Source organism: Tachypleus tridentatus, chromosome 4 (genome assembly GCF_004210375.1).
Source record: "Tachypleus tridentatus isolate NWPU-2018 chromosome 4, ASM421037v1, whole genome shotgun sequence".
Lineage (NCBI taxonomy): Eukaryota > Metazoa > Arthropoda > Merostomata > Xiphosura > Limulidae > Tachypleus > Tachypleus tridentatus.
This window is the reverse complement of record NC_134828.1, coordinates 94,735,184-94,752,985: the sequence shown is the minus strand read 5'-3', so window position 1 is coordinate 94,752,985 and position 17,802 is coordinate 94,735,184. Positions and strand designations below refer to the sequence as shown.

Sequence of the window (17,802 nt, the reverse complement as noted above, 5' to 3'; positions counted from 1 at the left end):
CTGGAAGACTGCACGCTGCACGTGTGATTTTGATCCGCATATGTAAAGACTTGTGGTTGTTTCTCTTGGTCTGTTAGATCCAGGTCGTTTAGTGTGTTGTTATCACTTGGTAATGAGAGCAATATGTATCGAAACTTCTTTGTTGTTTTCTTGACTGTGATTTGGTATTGTATGAGTTATGTGGACCCTAAGCTTTCATATGATAAAAGTGAGTACCTTTTCAAATCAAAATGAGTGTTGAATACACGTTATTTGTAAAGTATTCTATTATTTGCTATGCTGTACATGCAGCACCAGCTTATTTATGTAACGGAGCCCAGGAAGAATAGTATGGCTTAAAGGATGCCTTGTTAGCAAAATCTTTGTAAAGGTTTTAATATTTTTCAAATAGTAGCTTTTGTTTTGTTAAATAAAGCCAGGTGGTTAAGGCACTTAACTTGTAATCCGTTGGTCGCGGGTTCGAATCCTTGTCACCTGAAACATGCTCTTCCTTTCAGCCTTGGTGGCGTTATAATGTGACGATCAATCCCACTATTCGTTGGTAAAACAGTAGTCCAAGAGTTGGCGGTGGATGGTGAGGACTAGCTGCCTTCCTTCTAATCTTATACTGCTAAATTAGGGATGGCTAGTGGGGATAGCTCTTGTGTAGCTGTGCACGAAATTCAAAACAAACCAAACAACACACAAATAATGTGCTGTAAGGTCATGTAGAGTTAACCCTTTCTTTTAAAATAAAGCACAGTACTCAATGAAAATATATTCAACTAGAGGCCTAGTTTTATCATGACATAAGTAATTTCAGAAAATTTAATACAGAACGTGCATCATAATTTCTGTCTTTGTAGAAGACTTTAATAACTAAAATATGTAGTAGTACGTGTATAAAAATGTTCAGACAAATAAAGAGACTCTCGTGAACGTAAGTCACCTTTTATGATAAATTAGAGACCGGAAATAAAGGTAAACTGGTTAAAGCACAGCCCAAAATGAACCTCCATCCAAGGAAAGTCTCGTTAAACGTTTGGTGGGGTATTGTTTGTGTGATCCACTTTGAGTTGCTGCCACTCAATGTAACGATTCCATCAGACTTCTCTTGTTAACAGTCAGAGAGCATGAATGTTGTACTGAAAGAAAAGAGGCATATTTTGATCAATCGTAAAGGTTTTATGTTACACCAGAATAATGCACAGCCCCATAAAGCAAGGATCACATCTCTAAAGATTGAAGAGCTAGATTGGGTAAAACTTCCACATATTTTCCAGACCTTGCCCCATCTGATTATCATCTATTCCGAAGGTTACAGAACTATTTTGATGGAAAGGAGCTTAGAACACATGATGTCAAAACTACCCTCTATACATTCTTTTCCTTCAAACCCCAAGAATTATATAGAAGTTGCATTCAGAAGCTTGTGAATCGTTGGCAGGAGGTAATTAATAATAATTGAACACACGTTATTGGTTAAATAACATTAAGATCATTTGAAATCCTTTCTCTTTTTCAGAACCTAAAATCGGACATTACTTAATGGATAACCTGATAGATCAAGAAAAAATGTATTTCCAATTTGTGGTAACGATTAATTATTTAATGTTTTTAATGTAGGCTTAATTTGATTGAGGTCTTGCAGTAACTACTTTATTAATAAAAACAAACAAAAACTACCAATATAGTGTGTTATTGTGTGGTAAGTGGTGTACGATGTGGGTTCGTCTTTGTGATGTTAGCTTTGCCGTTATATTAGTATTTTAAGAAATATGTTATTATTTATATAGGTTTATCTGAAACCCTTCAACACGCATTTGAAGAATCTACCGGGAGCGTTGGACTAGTGTTTCGCCACCTAGCGCCTAAAAGAAAATATCAAGAGAAACACGTCATTTTAACTGTGAATTCTTCAGAAACTAAATACCAGTTCAGCTTTACACTAGAACGAACATATCACAGAGGTGAGAAATCAACGTTCATTTAAATTAAATAGAAGTAAACAATTAGAAGGATTTTAAATAGTTTTACTAATAATCAGTAATTCAGGCAAGTTCTAAATTTTATCAAAATTAGTATGAACTGCTCATTACGTCTCGTGGAATACCTTAACATTAAGAGTGATCTAAAATAGCTTACAATATTATAGTGACGGTCCACCAATAATAGAACAAATTTTGTGCCAGTTTGTAGTTTCACTGCCTTAAGAAAACTAGTAAATACGTTTAAGAAAAACTATCATGAAGGATGTAGATGTAGGAATGATTAACATCAATCCAGAATGCAGAAAGGATAGTGGAGATGTCATTTGCATCATTTCTAAATATTAGCACAGACAGACAAAACATAAATTATACTTAGTGTGAATCACATATGTATATTGTTATTTGTTAATTCTTGTCTGTGGTATTATATAAGGACGATACAATGTAATGTCTACTGTCTTGTTTACAATGTTATTATATGGGGACGATACAATGTCATGTCTACTGTCTTGATTACAATGTTATTTTATGGGGACGATACAATGCCATGTCTACTGTCTTCTTTAGAATGTTATTATTTGGGGACGATACAATGTCATTTTTGCTGTCTTGTTTACAATGTTATTATATAAGGACGATACAATGCCATGTCTACTGTCTTATTTACAATGCTATTATATGGGGACGATACAATGTTATGTCTACTGTCTTGTTTACAATGTTTTTGACTGATTGATATCAGCCATTCCTATATTTATTTCATTTTTTAAAAACATTTTTCAATACTTGTTTGCTAGTTTTAATGCAGTATTTCGATATAGACAGAAAAGTTGTATTTATAAAAGTAAAGGTCTAAATACAATAATGGTCTAATATTTATTGTTTATCTATTATTGGGTACCAGTTCCAGTATTTACGCTGTTCAAATGAATATCAAGTTTTAAAAAAAGCTGATTTCAAGGGTTAATATTGACATCGTTTACACTGTTATTATGATGCTTTATGAACTACTATTAGTTATTAATCATACTTATAAAAGGGAATTTCCCGTTTGAAATTATGTTACCACATTTGGCTGACACCGTTTTTTAGGGACAGAAGAACAAGAAATTTCAACATTTTCGTTATAATATTTACAGACATTCCAAGAACTTGTGACTCAGTTATTAAATAGACGTTGCTAAAAAGAAAAGACTATACAACAGTTTAAATTTGTGGCGACATATTGAGGAAATATTTAAAAAACTCGCCATTTTGACGAAGAGTCGATAGCTTGTTCACTGTATGAAGGTTTATTAAAAACTTAAGATTGGAGAAGGTCGAAAAGATGACAAATACAAAATGTAGATTGTTCAGTCACAGAATGGTAACCCAGAATACTGTTGATGGTGGGTGTTGTTAGCTAGTCTGTTAGATGTGAGTATGGGATGGCTATGGACAGATAGCTCTTGTGTAACCTTACATCTGATTCTGAAACAAAGAGATGAGTAGTTGATCGCAACGTTTGATGTTAATAAAGTAGTTTTTAGATCATCTTATTAGATACCTGGTCTGGCATGCTCTGGTGGTTAAGGCACTCAACTAGTGTTCTGAGGATCACAGAATCGAATACCCGTCACATCAACTATGTTCGATTTTTCAGCAGTGAAGGCGTTATAATGTGACGATCAATCCCACTATTTGTTGGTAAAAGAGTAGCCCAAGAGTTGGCGAAGAGCGGTGATGACTAGTTGTCTTCGTTCTTGTCTTAAACTGCTTAATTAGAGACGGCTAGCGCAGATAACCATTGTGTAGCTTTGCGCGAAATTAAAAAACAAACAAACAATCCTTGATACCATTTTAGTCTCACTGTTACACGATAAGAAAAGTTTTGAAAATTATAGTGGTTTCATGCTAATAATATACTTACACAAATGAAAATACATCAACTCTATTAAAAAATAAGTTGCGAAATACAGTGTAATATACCGAATATAGCAAATTATGCTTATTTGAGAAACGTGTATATTTTGACGAAAATAGTTGAAAGCATATCCAATACATTTTGAACACAAACATAAACTGCCTTTCTTATGTGATTAACTTAAACAGGATATTTTTGATAACCTTCCATATATTTGCTGTGCCACGAGATATAAAGCTACGTTTATTTCTGTTCACCAGTGGTTAAATGTTTTGATCTGTGACAGTTTAATAAAATATGTTTTCTTTGAAATAAGGTTTTGGTTTTGTTATTTAGTCAAATGTACTTGATTTACATCCCAATTACACTAATAAAATAATTTTAATTTGTACTGAGTTATAACTTGTGACTGTCAACATTATAACGATTATACTATATACTAGCATAACGTATCTCAGAACGCCTGGTTCGGGTATTAACACTTTTAGTAATAAAGCATAGAACACAACGTTTCGACCTTCTTTCAGGTCAACCTGAAGATCACTTAGGAAAGTCGAAACGTTGTTCTCTGCTTTATTAGTAAAAGTGTTAATACCCATGCCAGCCGTTTCGAGATATATTTTTATTTCATATGGTTTTTTCGTCATCAAGATATACCACCATAATATTCGCCTATGTAGCATATGTTGCGAATATAAATGATTTTATGGTTTTAGTTAAACATCCATGATTGCAGCTTAAATACTCTTAATAGCAGCTGGAGTTCCTAAGTAATGAACCAGAGCAGTATAATTGTTACAGAGTTCAGTTTTTGCTTATTGATTTAGAAAAATTAAATATTTATAGTTAAGTTCAGTTAGAAATTTTCAACAATCGATATCGAAATTTGTGCTGATATTTGGTAACTTAAGGTATCATAGAAATTCAGTTTAACTTGATTCATTAAAGTTTGCTTTAAATATCGCACAAAGATATTCGAAGGTTATTTGTGATATCCGTCCTTGATTTAGTACCAGAAGGAAGGTAGTTTAACCACCACTACCTCCTGGTTTACTCTTTTAACAACGAATAGTGAGATTGGCTGTCACATTATAATGGTTATACGGCTGAAAGGTCGAACATGTTTCGTGAGAGGGGTTCGAACCCACGTCCCAACTTATTAAAGAAGCAATTGTTATAAAGATCCTTTTTTGTTGTAAATGTGATAAAGATATATGAGAAAAAATTAGTTAAAGAAATTATTTATTTTGTAGCATGTAAAGATATCTTAACAAAAGTTAATGAATTGTATATTGAATTGGTCGTTGTTAAAGGTTATTATGTCAAGGGGTTATAAAAGTGTTGTAGCAAATGACGAAGAAGTGGACAAGTTACTCCCTATTTTTAATTAGTGTCTCTACATTTTTATTAATGACAAAATTGGATAACGAAATGACCATTCATGTTTGAATATTTGTCATTACAAGATGGTACAATGACACAATAAGATTTTCAACTGTTGTTTCATTGCTGTTATTTGTGATTTAACACTAAAAATGGCGTTTACTTCCTTTGTCGTAGCTTTTTAAACATGGTTTGAAATAAACGTTTCTATGTGTTTTTGTTTCTCATACTTTTCACTTTTAGCTGTATTATAAAGATAGCCGTGTAGGTGGTGGGTGTTGCAATGTTGTTGTCTTCTCTCTGGTAAGAAATTCAAATTAGAACGACAATGCATGAAGTTGTTGTTTCTGTTTGTTATTACGTACAAAGCTAAATAAAGGCAATATGTGCTCTGCCCACCACGAGTATCGAAACTCGGTTTCTAGTGGTATAAGTTGTAGACATTTTAGTATGTTACTGGGAGACAACAATGCACGAAATTAGAGATCTCTGAACGTGCCGTTTAACCCATATTTTGCATCCGGTATTCAGGTTAAAAATACCAAAACTTGGAACTTTGAAATATTGTTAGGGTAACGTATAAAAAGAAACTAAAAAGTACCAAAGACATAAGTTTTTCTTTTCCAGAATTAATATTCAAGACTTATATAATCATGTAATACAGTATGTAAAGTTAAAGAAATTTAAATGGAAAACTTAATAAACTGTGTTTTTATTTTATTGTTTATAAATGCTAAACACGAGTGATAATAGTATCATTTACGTTTCTGAAACACAAACAGTCTATAGTTTTATATTTGCCATCATATCGTATTTATGTAAAACACATAAAGTAAGTGTATCCTATTCAGATGTACATTTTTTTATGATTCAACTCAAAGATACAAACTAGGTTATTGTGTCTCTTCTTACCGCGAATATTGAACCCAATTTCCGGCCGTGTACGAAACAATGAATTGACCATCTGTAAGAGTTACCTGGTGGACCTTTTCTAATATTTAAAAATAATAATTATCATCCTAATGCGTTTGTTTTGGACATTCAGAAAGAATAAAGAGTTATAAGAAATAACTATGAAGGAGAGATATAGAAAAGTGAAAGACACGACTATTCCCCGATGTTTTTTTTTTATTTTAGTAACAATAATAAAGGCCCGCCATGGTCAAGCGTATTAAGGCGTGCGACTCGTAATCTGAGGGTCACGGGTTTGCATCCCCGTCGCGCCAAACATGCTCGCCCTTTCAGCCGTGAGGGCGTTATAATGTGACGGTCAATTCCACTATTCGTTGGTAAAAGAGTAGCCCAAGAGTTGGCGGTGGGTGGTGATGACTAGCTGCACAAATAGATTTATTTGTAAGACAGTTTTTACTGAAGCTTTATAGACAGCTTCGTATAAGTATCAGTGTTAGAAGTCTTTGCACAAACATTAACCGAATAACTGCAGTTCTGTAAACTGAGGACACGTACAAACATGAAACCATCCAACGTTGAGAAATGGTCCTTCTGCCTGATTATAAGTGATTGCTAATAAACCAGTTGTTTTAATTGTTTTGAAACCATGCCTCATGTGAACTTTGTTAATGCTTTCAAGAATATAATTCTTTACCCTTGCTAAGTACCAGTGAGTGCCCTCGTCTTGACAAACATCAGGGCGACGTCAAAAACATGAACATTAAAACCTGCTTTATGAAGGTTGTCGCACAGAACTAATTCTACTATCATGAAAACCGTTTAAGAAAGAAAAATGGGGCTAACAGATCTTTTGCCACAAAGAAATACAAGAATAAATGTAGCAACTGTTGCTACAGAACATCATTTTGTAATAAAACATTGCATGTTACAAGATTTAGCGATTGTTTTTAGTAAGAAATAGGTGGTCAAAATAACCACGTGTTGATCGTTATACTACGAGAACGATGGGCAAAAAGATGGACTTTCATATTCATATTAAGTAATTTGAGAATGATAGTCACCAGATGGCCTTTTAAGAAGTCAATGTTTTTAAACGATAGAATAAACGTGATATCTTGTCTTATGCTTTGATCATCAGAAAGAAGACAATTAAAAATATATCTGATAATTATGATCAACCAGGCCACAAGATATGTAATTTGATCTGAAGCTAAAATATAAACCTTAAAATAACTGATATTTAATCTGGATACATATGGTTACGTATTCTCTATCTTTTTTACCTCAATGGTATAAAGTATCATGCTCATAGTTTCCACGTGAATACATATCCAAATTTGGTTAGGTTCCAAGACAAGTAAGCTTGTTTACTGGGGAACGCAAAGGGGAATGTAGTTAATTACCCCGTACTTGTTTGTTTTATGAAACCATTACAGTAAACTTCAGTAGCAGTCTCTACTTGTCAAGTTCAACATACGTCACATTCATTAACTGTAAAGAAGTGACGCAGTTACACGTGGGTTCTACACTTAAATAAGGCCCGGCATGGCCAGATGGTTAAAGCACTCGACTCTTAATCTGAGGGTCGCGGGTTCGAATCCCCGTCACACCAAACGTGCTTGCCCTCTTAGCCGTGAGAGCACTATAATGTAACGATCAATCCCACTATTCGTTGGTAAAATAGTAGCCCAAGAGTAAGCGATGGGTGGTGATGACTAGCTGTCTTCCCTCTAGTCTTACACTTCAAAATTAGGGACAGCTAGCGAAGATAGCCCTCGTGTAGCTTTGTTCGAAATTGAAAAGAAACCAAAAACCAAACAATTAAATAACAACACGAGATTATTTTCATTACTTACACCATTATACTTAACTGTTAATTTGTGTATTTTGCTATATATCAAAAGCAGCCAGTGTGGAATAGATATAAATTTTGAGAAACATTTTATTTGGTCATACGAGTAAAAAGGGAAAACTCGCTGTTTTCCGAGCATGACAAAATAATTAGAAAATGAAGCAAAGAAATCTATAAACATAAATTATTCAAGTATATATATATATATTATTGCCTCGGTGTTTATGGCATTCCTGGATTGATTCTCTAAAGTGTTATACGGTTATGAAATCATTTTTACCACTGCTTTCTATTGACAGAACATTATCATTTCAGAAAACCTAATGTAGAATTATTTGAACGTTCCTCAATTTATCAAATGAATAGTTTAATTTCAATAATTATCGACTTATAAGAATCTCGACTCAGAACATGAATATTTAGTTCTAATGACAGGTAGTTACAATTTATTTTAACTACATAAGTGTCATAAAATATGACTCAATTTGATAAACTTCGAGTCTTAATAGCTGAATTTCATGATACACAGAAAAAGTTTTGTACTAATAGCACAATTTAAAACAATGGTGTCATGCAACACAGATAATTTAGTGTAGGCGCGAAGTTAACTTCAATAGAAGTGATAGGCCTAAGATAAGAGGAATAATTTGTTCCATCAAAGCGCAGTTCTGAACTCACTAAATTAGCTGGGTTCATTTTGATAAAATGAACAGGAAGGTTATTGTGAAGAAAGAAGACCAAACGATCACTGGAAGAGTAGTATACGATTGCAGTAACTCTTTTAACAATTGTAATTGAATTATAATATTTGTGCCATAGAAATTGCGAAAGGTAGTTCGACTTGTCAGCTGAAATTGTAAAATAACTGAATAGGCTTAAGTGTGCTTTCCACAAGACGAGAATCACATAGTGTTAATGATATCCTCATTATCTTTATAGTGTAAAGAAGTGGAATACATTTTATTTTGTGAAGTGGAGTGCATCCTTTTCATTTATTGTTGAATTTATCGTCAACAAGTCAAATGCACCTACTTTACAAGAATTCTAACCCCAACAATACCAACATAGTATATATATATATATATATATATATATGTGCTATAAATAGAACATTAAGTAAAAGTCTTTAACCACTGGCCCAGCATGGCCAGGTGAGTTAAGGCGTGCGACTCGTAATCTGAGGGTCGTGGATTCGCATCCCTGTTACATCAATCATGCTCACCCTTTCAGCCGTGGGGGCGTTATAATGTGACGGTCAATCCCACTATTCATTGGTAAAAGAGTAGCCCAAGAATTGGTGGTGGGTGGTGATGAATAGCTGCCTTCACTCTAGTCTTACACTGCTAAATTAGGGACGGAAATTCAAAAAACAAACAAACAAACAAATAAGTGCCTCATCAATATCCTTCTGTCTGTTTTCTCCACAAGATAACCCTGAAGAGTGGTGAAGAGTAGCTTTGCGCGAAATTCAAAACAAATAAACTTTAACAACTATAAGAATTTTAACCGAGTGAGTCACTCCAATAATGAATACACAACGACAAACGGGGGTATATTGAGTAGTGTCTTGGCACGCCTCTCGAACCTGTAATATAATATTGTTTTATTTCGGACGAGTCTCCGATTTATTACGTCACGAAATTTGAATTTGAGCTTATTAGCTAATTAGTTCCCCGCTGGTATAGCGGTAAGTCTATGGATTTAGAACGCTAAAATTAGGGTTTCGATTCCCCTCGGAGGCCTCAACAGATAGCCCGATGTGACTTTGCTATATGAAAACACACACACACACATATCATATATACATACATTTGAATTTTATTAATTAACAGAACTCTTGTGTAATGTGTATAATTATTAGTATTATATTGATTTACTTTCAAAATTGATAGATCTGGTCGTGTTCGCTCTGCCTCGGTTGACTCGATGAATTAAGGTTTAGCTTCACTCAGTTAGGGTTCAAACACGTAAATCTTTGTATCCATTTCCTTACTTCGAAGAAAAAAATATACAAAACAACAACAACAAAAAATTGTTTATTTGCTCTAAGTTTCAACATACCAATAAAGAGATCTGCTATTGAGCGAAAGGCCACATCGGCACAGTATTTAGCACACATAGAGTGGTTGATTGGTTATCATTTTGCACTCTTCTTTACTCTTAGTCAGAATTCTTATTAATAATTAGTAGGAACCCCTACTTAGAATTATTGTAATTATTTATCTTGGCTTCAAGAATGGGACGATTTGGTTTGTTTTGAATTTCGCGCAAAGCTACACGAGAGTTATTTACCCTAGCCATCCCTAATATAACAGTGTAAGCTATTCATCACCACCCACCGCCAACTCCTGGGCTACCGTTTTACCAACGAATAGTGGTATTGACCGTTATATTATAACGCTCCCACGGATGAAAGGACAAACACATTTGGTGTGACAGGGACTCGAACCCGCGATTCTCGGATTACGAGTCGAGTGCCTTAACCACCTGGCCACGACGAAAATAATTGTTTTCTAGTAATTATGAAAATAAAACAGCTTATAATTCATAGCATGTAATAAGTACTTATTAACTGCTGTAATATCTATTTTTGTGTTACAGTTACGATTGATACAAAGGATCGAGGACATGGAAATAAACAACACCTTCACGTTAAAGGAATGCACAAAAGAAGTTACCACAGGAGTATTCTTTTGTTCCTTTCTCCTCCTAGTGGAGAAAACCCTTCTCAACTTCGACTCTATTCTGATTGCGACTTCCAGGGTCAATTGACCATTCCCTTATCTTTGTTTGAAATGGTACAGAGACAGAATGGAACAAATATAAAAGTAGTAAGTTTAGCTCTGATGGTTCGACTTTACAGTTTAACATAACACACATATACAAATATTGTAAGTTATGTAACACAACATACTCAAAATACTTCCTTATTATCAATGTTTCTAACTGGTGTTCGATAAAAATGATATCATGAAACAAAGTTTGGTATCGTTTGTCTGTTTTATGTTAAAAACAAACTACGTGTTGGTCCATCTCTGCTGTGCCCACTAAGAGAATAGAAATTCAATTTGAAACTTTTTAAACCTCCATTGTTTGTATTGAGCCAATAAACAGTAATTTGGTATCAGGGTATATTCGTATAATATGTATAATTTACATAAACATTATTATAAAAAGTAACATTAAACGTTTTATGAAATATGAAGATTTGATTTTAATAGAATGTAATAAACACTATTGATATTTAAAATTTAAGTTTTTAAAATTAAGAAACGTGATTCTGGACTAAGAAACATGAAACCGTCAATTAACGTTTATAATTTTAACTCAAGCTTCTGTAAACTTGATTCAGAATATAAGAACATTTCAATCACATGTACTTTATTTATGATAAATACACGAAGTTAAGTAGAAATACCGTGAACAAGAATTATTTTGGCGCTTTTTTAAATACTGAAAACTGTTAACCCAACTTTACTAGTAAATATTCCAGATCTAAGCGTATGTAATCTTCAGCCTATCCAACATTCATTGTTAGTTGCTAACAACGTAACTGTCATTACTGTCAGTTAAGAACGTAATAATTCGATATTTTTTACGCTTTCACTTCGTATAGTTCTTTCATTTTCTTCCATCAAGAACATTTTACCAACTTTGTGAGTTTTCCTAAAAATGTCAGCTTCATCAGTGGAAAATAAAACAGATTATGTTGCACGTGCTTGGTGGAGATATTCTGAGTGTAATCGCCCACTAATCTCTTCCACGTGTGCTTGATAGGCTTTGTAACTTACTAGGATTCGCGTGAGAAACTGTCAAACTTGTCGTTTGCTGGGACTGTTGTTTGTTATCACTGCTAATTAGGCTTAACTTTATAGAGCCATTTATAAAGCTGTAAACAATAACAAAGATTAAAATTATCACCTTCTATTTTTCTTAACCATTAAATAGATATTTCACATAAAACGTATGAGCATACCATGGTTTCATATCGAAACCTATCAGTTCACAGCTGTATTTGCTGTTCATCACAAATGGTATTAACTAAATAAACGGACATATAATCCGTGGCTCGTTTCTCCGTTGTGAGCTAAACTCAGATACCTTGTTGTTCAGTTTTGTGCTAAGAAAATAAAGAAACGACAACAATCAAATTTAGTTTTTCAGTTGTCGCTTATTTAATTTAAAGAAATTGAAACCAACACCTATTGTATCAGTTTTATTCACTTATAAAACTAATTGTAAATCATCTTTTTATTCCCCTCATTTGTTTAATTGATAGCTTTAATTACATTGTCCTCCAAATTACATAATACAGCTTTCAGTAGGAGTTTTTTTTTATTACATACACGAAATAAATACAGTTCCATTACATAATATGTGATGTAAGTATTGCATTATTTTTCTGTATACGATTGGTTTATCTTAAATTTTGCCCAAAGCTATACGAGGGCTATCTACAGTAGCAGTATTTTATTTAAGTATTATTTTAAACTACGGTAATTAATCCTACGAATCTTATTTGCAAAGTATCCATATAGTCCCTAAAACATGCATGCATTTTATCACTAATATGATAAAAACCCTGTAATTTCAATTACGAATTGATTATTAATATAATATGAAACTTTATAAAATATGGAATATTGTGTTTTGAGTATCACTTGAATTTTTATAAATTTTAAATAAGGAGGAAATCTGAAGTGCTTTCGTACATAATAAAAGTTTTTAGTCTAAAATAATTATCTAGACCTAAATAATTGAATTTATCTGTTATTTTAAATTCTACACAATTTACACCACCTCTATTTATGTTGTATTTGAAACATGTTAATAAATGAAAATATGAATTCAGTTAATTAATATCTACTTCCCAGTGTGTGTAAACATAAGTATCCTTTCTTAAACATATATACAAGGGTTCTTTTTTTTGTGACGTCTATAGTAGACACCATGGATAAATTCCTTAAACATATGCATTGGTGTCTTGAGAATTGTGGAAAAATAATATCATATAACCATTCACTATAATATATTATTTTAGTTTGATTAACATTGGTAAATACAAGTTAATAATAAGTAAATTAATTTCTCTGAAATCAAAACTTAGACTAATTGGTAGAAAAAAAAACCGGAACCAAATATTTATTATTCGTTTTCGAGAATACCATGTGGCGTATAACTAGTTAAGAACATATGAGAACTATCTACTTTTGATCCATAAGCACGGGTGGCCTAGAATATAAATTATTAATGGTTGACATAAGAAAGTGTTTGTTTACATACTTTTTTATATATATGTATTAATAACATACTACAAATGCTTGTTCACAAAATTTATTAGGACAATAATTGCTTGTTAAATGGATTGAAAGTCATTCTTTGAAATTCTACATGTAGCATCTTCGCACGTTAGTAACACATTACGTTTCGTTATTTAAAACAGAACTGTCGGCTTGTTACAAAATGTTAGAACGTAAATGTGCTATTTATGACTCAAAAACAAGGTTCGTATCATTGCATACATTTTTTACAGATGTCGCTGTTCTGCGATAAATCATAAGTTTTACATCACTACAGAAAGTAATATGCCTAATAAGTAACTTGATAATTGCAAAAATAAGTCTGTTTCTTAATTAGCGAGCAATATAATAAATCTAAAAAGTAAGTAAAAAATCGAATACCAGATTTTATTTAATAAGTGTATCAAGAATGATATTTTCATGTTTCTAAATATACACACATTATATTTTAGATATAAAAAGGAATATCACCATGTCATAATTTGTTTTTTGTTTTCAGATTCTTTGTTCACGTAAGGTGTTTTTAGGACTGCGGTTTTTCTTTGGAAATCGAACCAAAGTTAATGTTTAACAACTTTATTTTTTCGCTACGTAGGTGGCCGTGCATTGAGCAAATTAAATACTTCAGTGTAATATGTTACAGTAGAAACAGGCCAAGGAACAAACCAACCAGTAATATATTTCAAGGCTAATATTTCTTTTAAGAGATAGAAAAGATGGCGGCGTAACGTCTCAGTTTTACTTCACTCCTAGATTAGAATTTGTTTCATTTGTTGTTTATTAACTTGATTCTGTTAAATAGTTTGATCGATAAATCATTTATAATATATAACTAATTCAGATTTGAAACAGTTTAACAAATTATATTTTATTGCATGTCAGTTATTCAAGAGGTCATTACATATAGAATTAGAAATTGGTAGAATACCTGGGATGAACGATAAATCCTCTTTAGTATTGAAATTATATCAAAATATATCTTAAAAAAGGCTTTATAGTTATCAAGGTAAACGAATTCTGAGGAATAGCTTCCAAAAGACCGTAACTCAAATGGAGTTTCTTTATAAAGGATCGGATGTCACAGAATTTGATTTTAAATGTTTTAGTACTTGAATATAAAATCTGGTACACTGAAGAAACAAAAAAGCGAATTACATACACAAAATAATAATAATCAGAAACGTTGTTAGAACTCAGTGTAAGTTTATACTGAAGAAAAACCTGAAGTGTTCAAACATAAAACATAATTACTTTAGTAGATCAGCTGCACACATTTTTAATTGTAAAAAAAACTGATGGCCTGATACATGTTACCAGATATAAACATATTCTTGATGACGAAAACCTTTAAATAAAAACGTATCTCAGAACGGCTGATATGGGTATTATTAACACTTTTATTGACAAGCAGAGAACAACGTTCTGAGATACATTTTTATTAAGTTTAAACGGAAAGAAGGAATTTTTAAACATTGCGCGTAATTTGATGTTCAAAAGCAAAATAAATTACAGTCTGTACTTTCCTTTCAAGGAGTACGACAAAAAGTTGACGTGTCCGTATATAACGATGTTACACTTCAGAGGGCGCTAGAAGAAGCTGGTTGCCTGGTGTCGAGAATGCAAAATATTCAACCATCACAGGAGAACTACCTTAACGGAAAGGGTAATGTTAATAATTTTAAAAATCTTACATTTGAATCAGTAATTTCATTTAAAAGTGAACTGACAGTAAACCTCTCCACTCTTCTTGAGTGTGTACTTAACCCATGTAATCTATGTGTCTTACTATGTTATATTATAAAACTATGTACTTCACAGTTAATATATCATTTGTTTGTTTATTTGTGTTATAAGTAACTGATAATTCTTTATTCATATTTGGTCTCTTGTCTGAAGATCTCCAGCTGTTGGTGAGAGCACTGATGGAGCTGACAACTTCCATGAAAGAAATGCGTCAACATGTTGACATTCAGGTAATTTGTTACATGTTGTTAAAGATATGTGCAACATAGTTCATTCAAATACAGTTTAGATATAACGTTAATGCTCAATCTAAGGAAAGAAAATTCAGAAAATTTGTGTTGAAATCAGTGTTAGTTCTACTGCTCTACTTATGAGGAGATGAATAGTGCGGATGGAGCCTTTATTATTAGTGTATTGAGTAGGATACATAACATGATGTATATATATATATATATTTGTCTCTTTTTATTGTAATTATAGAGTGCTTGAAGTTTCAATATCATGCTATGAATAAATCAAAATGTTGGTTAAATCTGACTGACCCTTGATTATAAGTGACCTTTAGAGAACGTAACTGATTATAAGTGATTTTTAGAGAACGTAACTATTGTATATAAACGACTTTTTATTTTAAGTTTGATACTATAATATTAATCAGTTTATATAGTGCGAGCAATAAATTATGTTATTTTAAAACCAATAATTATGACACGTGTTGTTAGATAACACTTTACGAATAATTGTCGAATTGTTCAATTGTTGGAAGCTGACGTCATGTTACTTGAACTTTCCAAATATTTCTCGTTTGTTTACGTCAGCGTTTTTACATATATATATATTAATGTGTAGGAAGTTCTAGGCCTCAGTTGAACTCTTCATAAATAGGAATACAAAATTTGAGAGGAAGTTAAATAAAAGAGCTAGAGACAGACTAGGTGTTCGTATATTTAGCCATAAAGTGTGTGTAGTGGTGACTTTAAAGTAAATAATGACGTCGTGTATTGTAATACATAAAGCTTCGCCTTGTCAGTTCGCTTCTAAGTAAATGAATCAGACAGTGTGCACTTTTGATAAGAAGCTAATTATAAATGTGGTTTAAGCTATAAGAATGGTGGTGCTATAGAAACCTGACATTTGGTGAACCATCAAGGATACCACGATAAAAAACAGATGTGAATATCGGAAAAATAGAACCGTATACAAACAGCTATAGAGATTGCAATGACGCTATACAACAACCATGTTGACTGTTTGTTTGTCTTTTGAATTTCGAACAAAGCTACTGGAGAGCTATCTGCGCTAGCCGACCCTAATTTAGCAAAGGGAAGGCAGCTAGTGATCACCACCCACCGCTAACTCTTGGGCTACTATTTTGCCACTGGTGATTGGAACGTGTGGCAATCATTGAGTAATGCCAACATATCACAACAGGGTGCAGCACTGAGAATCATTTTAGTATCTGATGGCCAAATGAGAGGCGGGGTATATCTGTGTGTGCTGATTGATGAAACAGTGAGAAATCTAACCAGTGTATAAGATATTTTGAGGATACTTGTAGGAAGGCACTTATCTATGATTTGATGGCCAGCAGTATACCAGGCAGAATAAATGTGGAGAAAACAGACAGAAGGATATTGATGAGGCACTTGTTTGTTTGTTTGTTTTTTTGAATTTCGCACAAAGCTACTCGAGGGTTATCTGTGCTAGCCGTCCCTAATTTAGTAGTGTAAGACTAGAGGGAAGGCAGCTAGTCATCACCACTCACCGCCAACTCTTGGACTACACTTTTACCAACGAATAGTAGGAGTGACCGTCACATTATAACGCCCCCACACTGAAAGGGCGAGCATGTTTAGCGCGACGGGGATGTGAACCCGCGACTCTCAGATTACGAGTCGCGCGCCTTAACACGCTTGGCCATGCCGGGCCTCATGAGGCACTTGTAACCACCACAGAAACTCTAGAGAAGAAAAGCAAGCAGAACATCAAGCCTCTTCAAGTACTGAAATATATAACATCTCAACATCTCTTTTGAACAAACCGATCACTGGAGATGTTACCAGATTCTGTAGGTCATTTGACACCTCCTAAAGGACAACAGCAAGAGGGAAGATAGCCAAGGTCCTACTGTGTGAGATGTCATTTTAGAAAAAAACATTTAATAGAATAACTGAGGCCCTTGAGCGGACAACTAGCGCTTATATCTGACAATGTTTTTTAAAGCTTTGGATTTAACTGTGATAATTGATTGTAACGAATATTTGTATACAGTTTGACTTGCTTTAATATAATACGTTAAAACAAATGGATTGTGAACTGTTCTTACTTTGTTGAAATTTATCGCCAGTAAGTCAAAGATACCTGCTATTAAGAATCGTTGTCGTATAAGAAAACCTGACAATACTGTTTATGGATAAGAATATAACGTTAAATGGCTAATGATATTTATGCAGTGGCTGAAACTGTTTCCTTAAATAGACCATATCAATAATTTATCGATAGGTAGAACTTGATAGGAGCTACAGTTGTCCGGAACTTGGTGAGTAGTTGAAGTTGTAGACATGTTTTCATTGTCTGTTTCACGACTTATAAAAAGGAAAGCAAAAGGATGTGAAATGATACTATCACATATTGTTTTGGCTTTTAGAAAGTCAATGATTTTCAACCAGTCGGTAGGCACTGCTTGAATAAAAACATGAATTCTATAAATTTCATTATTAAGTTAACAATGTGACACTA

At 33.1% G+C, this 17,802-nt stretch overlaps 1 pseudogene across 1 annotated transcript in view; it reads left to right on the top strand.

The window, feature by feature from the left end:
* LOC143249713 (cartilage oligomeric matrix protein-like) overlaps nucleotides 1–17,802 on the top strand; it is a 68,371-nt pseudogene continuing 50,569 nt past the window's right edge. The window contains exons 1-5 of the transcript XR_013027916.1: nucleotides 1–208; nucleotides 1,776–1,949; nucleotides 10,622–10,855; nucleotides 14,852–14,988; nucleotides 15,225–15,293. The product of XR_013027916.1 is annotated as a cartilage oligomeric matrix protein-like (transcript). The remainder of the gene's footprint in view (nucleotides 209–1,775; nucleotides 1,950–10,621; nucleotides 10,856–14,851; nucleotides 14,989–15,224; nucleotides 15,294–17,802) is intronic.